Below are 9795 nucleotides of genomic sequence, written 5' to 3'. Positions count from 1 at the left end.
TTGCCCAGAAGCGGTTTCTAATTGTTCCCCGGGCCCCTGCCCCCACCTCCCATTTTACTGAATGATGTTTCCCAGAGAAAGTTAGGGAACCTGGTTCAGAGACTGTGAATCTCCCCAGGGGAACTCCCTCTTTAGATACTATTCCTCAAGCTGTCTCTGATGGTCCCCTTATAGAGTCTGCTTCTGGACAATTTTTTCTCAAAAATCTCCCACGGAGGGAGAGATCAGCAGTGTTTTCGCTCTGGATGCTCGGTGAGGGCTCCACACTACCAAGCACTTACCATGGTGAGCTAGAGGAAGGAGAAAGACTCTGAACAGGAAGCTGCCCAGACCCGTCAGGGGGGTTCATGGCGAGTAGTTCTCCAGAAGCCTCTATCCAACTGACTTCCACTGGTCTAGACTATCTGGCCCGCTGATCAAGGCATGTTCATCATGAAACCAAGAAAGAGCGATGCACCTTCAGGCTCCATTTGGAAAATCTGCCTTCTCCCCCATAGAGTAAAAAAGTGTTGGCCTGAATACTAAAAATCAGCTTTCTCACTGATTAGGTAGTGGCCTTAGGCAAACCACTTAGACCCTCTAGTGTTGTAACAATTCCTAAATTGTTAGAATTAAATGAAATATCATATGAGAAGTTGCTGATAAGCTCTGAAACACTATACAAATGTTGTATTTTACGTTTTTTGGTTTTTATCTGTAATTTCCTAAAACCTGGTTCCTTATGTAAGATTGTTGGGCGCATAGCAGGGAAAGAAGTCCCCTTCCCCACTTTCTTCCTCATCCTGCCTCAGGAATGCTTTGGAAAACCTGGTCTGGAGGGTTCTTTCACCGCATAAAGTCTCAAATGTTAATGTGAAAAACAGAGACTTAAACCTGTAGTACATGATTCAGATACTCAGAGGAGGGGAAGGGCAAGAAAAATATGAATGAAGGAAGGAAGGAATGAAGAGTGAGGGAAGAAGGATAGAAGGGGAAATGAAGTCTCTTTGTGGTGTACCCAAGGCCAGTGGGGCCACATCCCGCATCTGGGGCCCCACATTGCCCCTTGCCTCAGGGGGCTGAGCAGATGCCCCACCTAAATCAGTCTCCCCAACTTTAGGACCCAGCCATCCAGGCTGCCATTGCTGCCTCCCCACTGAAACACCTCACTTGAGTCACACAGGATGACTTCACAAGCCACTCTTACTCCCGTAATCACGTGGATGTGTTGATCAGAGGCAGTTCGAGTAGAACTAGAAAGCATGGGAGACATTTCTGGGGCTCTCTGGAAATAGCAATTCCCCCTACGTTATCTGCTCCAAAGGGAATCTGCAGTGGAGATTGAGGTCATGGGCAGGGAATCCATGGCCAGCTGTTAGGGGGCAGGGGGAGTATTTCGTAGCCCCCACCTCTCATATTCTGCCCTATGTAGAGTTACCAGATTTAACAAAGATACAGGACACCCAGTCCAATTTGAATTTCAGATAAATAGTGAATCATTTCTTAATACAAGTATATCCCATGTAATATTTGGGACATACTTATACTAAAATAAAAGCATGTTCTTTATTTAAAATTCAAATTAAACCGGATGTCCTATATTTTATCTGGAACCTACTACTGATAAGAGTCACCTGGACAGAGCCTCCTGGGGCAGGATAGTTGCTGCAAACGTCACTTGTCCCTATGGGAAGCAATTCAGCCTCGGCCTCTTTGGCTTAATGTTCTAGCCATTCGCTGCCCAGTCCAAAACAGGAGACGCAAGGACATGTGTGAGAATGAACACTGGCACGCCAAATGCATTATCTTGAAACTGAAAGCTACAACTGCGGTTATAGGAGGAGAGCCTTCCTCTCCCAGCCATTGCATTTCCTCTCTTCCTCCAGATCCCCATCATAGCAAAGGGCAAAATCTCTTCTCATTTGCCGGTAACCTCTGTCTGTGGCTATAATGAGCTTTCCTTTTCCCTTTTATCAAGGAGCATGTCGGCGCCCTTGCCAGGAAAAAAAAAAAAAAGAAAAAAAATCCCTCATTAACAATAATAGTCTGTAGTCATGGCTACCTTTAGGGGCTTCTATGACCAATCCTTTAGGAGACCCCTTTCCAGAGGGGTTACGTTCACACAGGAATGAGGCAGCAATTCTCCCAAACACAAATGTGCCCCAGCCAGAAAAGAACCCTCTACCCCCCACACGGTGCTCTTAAGCTGCTTTGTTCCCGTGTACCTCCAGTTCTCAGGATAAAACTTTAATCTATGTGGTAGCCTCAAATGCACAAAAGAATTGGTGATGCCTCAATAATGAGATTATTAATAATAATAGTTTGATCAGTTCCTCTGCAAATACCTTTGTCCTAAGAAAAAACAAGCCTCCTGGTTATGTGACAGCCTCAAAGACAGGAGAAAATTATCAGCACTGCAAAGCAAACAGTGTATTATTTATAAAAATTTGTTCTGACACTGGGTTCTCTCTAGAGTAAGAGGGTCACTGAAATTCACTTGAGTAACAGAGCATTCCTCACTGACAGCTTGAAGCAAAGTTACTGTTTATGCACTTCATTAGGGGAAATCCCTAAAGCTGTACTACTTAAACAGTTGCAACAAACAGGAAAGATGTCCATATAAATATAGCCTTAATTTAATTCCCTTGTCATTAAAAACCAATGCCAAGCATAACTGTGGTACTTTCAGGAGAGAGTGTCTTTAGGGTATCTGTCTACAAAAGATGATAGAAGTCATGTTTATTTCATAGACTGATTAAAGAGATTGTGTTGGGGTGACCATTTTCATGTCTGTTGACTCTGTCTCCCAAAGCCCTCAAAGCTCTATTAGCAATTCCAGTAATCATGTGTAAAAACAATAATCAACGGACACCACTCATGCACCCCAGAAAGAAGGTTAGCGATATGTAGTGGGCCCTCATTAACAATGTGTAGTAGGCCCACTCTGTGCCAAGCATCAGGTCCTATGAAGAGTTATCAAGTAAGAGAAAAGCACATAACTTTTGCTAATGACAATGTCTAAGCCCTCTGTGAAGGCAGGCCACATTAACGAATATTCTAGAAATAATAACAAATTGAACACAAAACTGAAGAATGACTGCATAGACCATGGTGACTGAATCCAAGTGGCAATAGGGGAAAGCTTACCAGATGGTGAGCTTCTTAAGAATGGAGATGAAGACCTTGTTGGTTTTGAACCTAAAAATGTAGCTCAGTGCTTGGCACTTGGTGGTAGATAAATATTTGCTCACTGGAAAAATATATTTCATAAATACGTGAATGAATGAATGAATGAGTGAATGAACAGATTGACTTAATAAAAATTACAAAGGAGGGTGGCTCAGTCAGTTGAGTGTCCCACCCTTGATTTCGTCTCAGGTCATGATCTCAGGGTCGTGAGATCCAGCCCCACATCAGGCTCTGTGCTAGGTGTGAAGCTTGCTTGGGATTCGGTCTCTCCCTCTCCTTCTGCCCTCCGCCCCCTCTCCCACAAAAAAGAGTTGTGAAGGAAATTCTTAAATTATTACTGGAGAAAATATTAATTTTTTCAATGACTGTTAGGGAAAAGAAAATGGGTTCTCAGCAAGAGGAACTGCGCAAGTGGAAGAACTCAGGCAATCTCAGTTCTCTCCAGGGTCACGATTACGCCCAGGCCTCTGCAGTCTCATTTAACCAGCCCTAGCAATTCATCCTCAGATCAGAGTTCCTCATACTGTTCCTCAGCCTGACCCAAAACCCCAAATCAACATTCCAATTCCATAAGCATATTGTATATCAGGAATTAACTAGCTTTGGCCATCCCACAATGGTTTAGAAGACTCAAACCACAAATTATGGGATTTTCAACTAAAAACTTATGTATTCAACCCACAGGAAAATCAACAACGCTGACAAAATGCAGATCCAAGCTAGTAAAAAAGAGCATAACCAATGCAACCCGTGCAAGGTTCTGTACAAATGCTGAAAAGCATCAACAGCAAAGACATGTCGGAAGGTAACATATAATGTACTGACTTTTCAGTAATAAGGCACTTTATGCTTTTCACAAAGAAAGTTTGGACTAATGAGCCACAGGTGTGCTCAGAGTACTTCCCTCAGGGCTGCTAGTGTGGACTCAGGATACGCCAACCTCCGCCATGGTGGATGGCCTCGGGCTTATCTCTGGACTCCACAGGAGAGTCTCTGTCCAAGTAGACCTAGGACCATGGACTGCCCCCTAAATTCCTCTTGCCATCTTGTGACCACTGCATTAAGGCATCCCCTCACTGCATCCCCATAGCAACACCTGAGTTTGCTACTAGATATTGTTGAAGTCACCCACCCACCATCCCTCAAAGGCCAGGTGAGTTGGTTTTCCCAACCAGGGGTGACGGTGCTTCCTCCTCTTGCTTATCTGTCCCATAGCAGAAGCTTGCCTCCCATCCAAGTTATGGATGTGAGTTATGACATCAGGCTTCCCCACTAGGTCTATAGTCAGTTGTGTCTGTCTAGCTTCATACATCTGTCACTGTGAGAAGGAGTCAAACTCTTCCTGCACCCGAGAAGAGCTGTCACCTGGAAATTCTATATGTGACCACTGCAACCACTACAGAATTTTCAGATTTAGTCATATCTTTTAATTCTTGTTTGTGTGTTTGTTTCCATTACTTCCCTGGCCTGAATCTTTTCAAACCCTATAAATGCCAAGTCCAGGCTAGGAATTCTGCACTTGGGGATAAGTCAACGGAGCAAGAAGGACTAAAAGTCCAAATACTGAGCAAAACTACTGGATCTAATAAAATTAAAAAAAAAAAAACAAAAAACTACTGGATCTGCCAGCTTCCTAGCTGAGTGACTTTGGACACTTAAGCACAGCAGGACATGTCACACCTGAGCTGTCCAACATGGTAGCCACTGGCCGCAGGTGTCTCTCAAGACATTGAAATGTGGCTAGTCTGAACCAAGATCTGCTCTAAGTATAAAATACATACTGGATTTCAAAGACTTTGTATGAAAGAAAAAAATGTAAAATATCTCATTAGTAATTTTTATATGGATCACATATTGAAATGGTAATATTTTAGATATACTGAGTTAAATAAAATATTTTATTAAAATTAATTTCACCTCTTTTTTATCTTTTAATGTGGCTTCTAGAAAAATTTTAATTATATGTGTGACCTACATTATACCTCTGTTGCACAGTGTTATGGCAGAGCATCCAGAATTGTTAACTGTAATAGAGAAGTTTCTGGAGGTTACTGAAACATCACAAGTTGTACCAACTAGCTATTCCCACTGACAGGGGGTTAGCTAATGAGGTTTGTTCCTGTCACTGGATTTCAAATTTAACATTTCTTCATGAGTGTTACATGTCACAAAAATTCTCTCTAAAGAGCCTCAAAATGAAATTATAGGTAATTTTTTATCTTAAAAAGTTCATCATGTGAAAGAAAGGAAATATTTTCCAGAGCTATTTGGGACAAAGTAAAGGAATAATGTTAAGAATTACCTCTACAACAGCAGTCACATGGGTTTTATTTGAGCTCAAGAGGTTGAAAACCAAGATATTCCACATAAATTTCTATGTTTAGAGTTCCTTTGGGGGCAAAAGAAATAAAGAGTAGTGGCAGGCCCACATTCCCCATCTCAGGAAGCAGGAGCTGAAAAGCAGGGCCCCCTTTAAACCACATACCTACCTACTTCCCAGCGGACCATGGTCCATATCATTCACCTGGTCTCTTTCCTCTATGTGCATGACCTATCTAGCTTTTATAGTCCTTTTAGATATAGTTACTATTCCAAAGATTTCACATTTGAAAAACCAGCTTTTCAGAGGCCAAGAAAATTTGCTCAAAAATCAAACAAACAAAAAAACCAAGAACATGGCAATTTGGATACTGCATTTCCCCTGTTAGACCAGAATAGCATAATGTTAAAATGTATTACCACGGATTACATGCCATATCACTAAACTTAGATTTATGAGTTTTGGAAAACAATCAGAACACAATGAAACAAATTTTGAAACTGCTATTTAAATAGAACAACATTTAATGAATCATAAAATGAAGCAATAGCCAAACATGTGCAGGAAATTTATGCAAATATGATCACAGAACTATCAAATAACTCAACCCCATCTATGATCATTTAAACATAATTGAAGCTGGCTGTTGGCTTGTGCATCCTGGGCCTCACTTAACACACCCTAACCTAGCCCACACATGACTTATCAGTGATTTGGCCCATGTGGGGCACAGGGAAAATGAAAATGTAAGCCTCTTGGTCAAAAATGATGAAGAATTTTAAGTCACGGCAAAGCATCAAAGCCAGCACGAACCCCTCCTCAGCGTGGGGCCTTGTGGGACTGCCCAGGATGCGAGCCCAAGAAGCTGGCCATGACTATGAAAGGGGGGCATCTCATCAGCTCTGGGGGAGGTTAAGTCTTCCTGCAGGAGGGTAAGTCCCAAGACAACCAATACCTGAAACATTACTTTCTAATCTCTATCGTCTACAAATGGACTTGGCAGCAGCAAGATGGAAAAGATGCTCTTGGAGCTGTTACTTGTGCCGATCAAGCAGAAATTGGCAACTCACTTCTGGAACCCGAGAGACCCAGCAATATTATGATGAGTGGACAGAGCCTTTCCTGATTTCGTCTTACTTTTACGAATTTTGCACTTCGGCGGTGGCGGGGGGGACCTGGCTGGTTCAGAGGGTTAAGCCTCTGCCTTCGGCTCAGGTCATGATCTCAGGGTTCTGGGATCAAGCCCCACATCAGGGTCTCTGCTCAGCAGGGAGCCTGCTTCTCCCTCTCTCTGCCTGCCTGCCTGCCTACTTGTGATCTCTCTCTGTCAAACAAATAAATAAAATCTTTTAAAAAATAAATAAATAAATAAAATAAATAAAATTTAAAAAAAAAAAGAATTTTGCACTTGGGACACCTGGGTGGTTCAGTCAGTTAAGTGTCTGATTTCGGGTGAGGTCATGAGCTCAGTGTCATGGGATGGAGCCCCATGTCAGGCTCCCCACTCAGTGGAGACCGTCTGCTTGTCCCTTTCCATCTGCCCCTTCCCTGCTCGTGCTCTCTGTGTCTCTCTCTCAGATAAATGAATACAATCTTAAAAAAAAAAAAAAAGAATTTTGCACTTCAATTGCTACATAATGACATTTTACGGTTTCAACATTCCTTATATGAAAGCTTGCTACTATACTTAGGATGATGGTGACTTTGATGTCAGAAAAATTAATATTTAATGGAAAGTTTTCAAGATTATTTTTTAAATAAGTAACATTTATAAAACATTGACCTCAATTTTTTTTTAAGATTTTATTTATTTATTTGACAGACAGAGATCACAGGTAGGCTGAGAGGCAGGCAGAGAGAGAGAGGAGGAAGCAGGCTCCCCACTGAGCAGAGAACCCGATGTGGGGCTCAATCCCAGGACCCTGAGATCATGACCCGAGCCGAAGGCAGAGGCTTTAACCCACTGAGCCACCCAGGCGCCCCCCTCAATTTTCTGAGTGTATTGCTTCATTATAACCCTCTAGTGACTAGACCAGCTATTACCAAATATAAGTAGTCTCTGCAAAATCTTGAACCAGAGTCCCCACCACTGTCTGGGTCAAGCACATCAATTATGCTCCACCTGTTCTCAGTTGAGTTTTGATTTGTATGAGTAGGTATCTATGCGTGCATGTGAATGTTTGGTGTTACTGAGTTCCCAGTTCTATGAGTGGAGGAAAGAATAACAATAATAATGTTTATTTAATAGGACTATTCATTTATTTATGAATCTTTAATGATCATGTCCTATGTGTCAGACACTGTTCTAGGCACCCGGTGATTTAGTAACAAAAATAAAAATCCCTTCCTGGATCGAATGGTTTAATATCAGACAGACAATGAAAAATATAAATAATTAATATATCTATAATGTCTGATGGTATTAAGTACTATGGAGAAAAATACATAGGAAAGAGAAATAGGAAAAGTTCAGGGCAGGGGATGCATGTTTAAGCAGACTGGTCAGGGAAGACCTTTGGCAGAAGAAGACATTTGTGTAAAGAAGGTAAGGGAAAAAGACATGAGGCTATCTGAGGGGACAGCATTCCATGGAAAAACAAAGCAAAACCCCAGGGCGGGTGTGTCATTGAATGACACAGCAAGGAGGCCGTAAGGCTGGCAGGGAATGAAGTGGAAGTAAGATGGTGGGGTCAGAGGGAATGCCACACTGCATTGGGCCTCAAGACCATTAGAAGGACGTTGGCTTCTACTCTGGGTAAGTGGGAGCCATTTGAGTAGAGGAGCACCATGGTCTGATGCATATTTTAACAGGATCACTGACTGCAGTGTTGAGAATAGACTGTGCTGAGAAAGTAGTGGAGGCTTCTGAGAGAATCTGGGCAGGAGATGACATGTTTTGGACCACAGTCACAGCAGTGCAGGCAGTGACACATGGTGTTCAAGATGAAAATATCTTTTGTGGGCTAAAAAAGAAAGAGAGGAGTCAAGGCTGACTCTGGGGTCTCTGATCCTAGCAAATGGAAGGATGAAGTTGGCATTAACTAGAAGGAGAACGTTTAGGGAAGAAGTTCAGGGATGTTTGGGAATGCAAAGTTGGAGATGTTTTTTAGACCTCCAAGTTGTGATGTTGTGTGGATAACTGGATAGATGAGTCTGGGAATTAAGAAGAGGGGCTCAAGTCCATGATAAATATTTAGAAATTGTTAGCATAGCAATATACTTAAACCCATGAGACTCAGTGAATCATCAGTGGAGTGATTATAGATCACTCTAGATCTGAGATCTAGAAGGTTCTAAAGTTAAAAGTCAGGAAGCTGTGAAGGTAACAGCCAAGGAAATAGAGAAGGAGCTGCCCGTGAGGCAGAAGGAAGCCAGGCAAGTGCAACATCTTAAAATCAAGGGAAGAAAGAATTTCAAGGAAAGAGTGATTACCTATGTCAAATGACTTAAAAGGGTCCAAGCAGCATGAGAAGCCTGAGAATTGACAATGGGATTTAGCAACATGTGGGTCAGAGTGACCCTTTGTGAGAGCAATTGCAACAGAGGGGTGAGGCTGAAAACCTGTGAGGAAGTTTACAGAGTGAGAGAAGAAAGAAATTGACAGGAAGTATAGACAACTCTATCAAAGAGATTACAGGGGTACCAAATAAATACAAGGACCAAATGAGATACTGTAGGTGCAAGCAGAGTTTGGAAACTATAAAAAGCACTTTGTAAATGCTGGCAATGAAGGTAGAAACCTAAACACATTGTGTTCTAAGAATATGGCTTTCAAAATGTCAGCCAGTCTCAAGAATTTCTGTGCCCAGTCTGAGCCTTAGAACCTCAGAAGACTATGTTCTCATTAGACTGTGTTCTCATTTCTAGGTTTTTCCAAGAAACCACTAAATCCTCAAAAAAATCAAAATTCAAAGACTCCTGATGGTGATAAGCATGGCCCACTAAACTCACCTTTTCAACCTAGTTTTACAATCAGTTCACAAAGTCCAGGATGAGGAAAAAAATCAGAGTTTAGACAAAAAGAAAAGCTACAGTTACACTTTAATAAGAGGTTCTTTGTTCTCCAAGATTGCAGAGCCTTGGAAAATTCCCAAAATAACCAATACGTCTTACTTCATTACAGTATTGAGAGGTTATAAAACAAGAAATTTCCAGTAAGAGAAGTGTCCTCACCCTCTGCTACTGAGAATGCACACCCCTGCTACAATTGAAGGGTGTTGCAATTGTTCAAAATGAGCATCTGTCCTGTTGCCAATTTGGAATGTCAAGTTAATATTTTATTCCTGGAGATAGGCAGGAGGTGCACA

The sequence above is a fragment of the Lutra lutra genome, chromosome 3, assembly GCF_902655055.1.
Source record: "Lutra lutra chromosome 3, mLutLut1.2, whole genome shotgun sequence".
NCBI lineage: Eukaryota > Metazoa > Chordata > Mammalia > Carnivora > Mustelidae > Lutra > Lutra lutra.
This window is presented reverse-complemented; position numbering follows the sequence as displayed.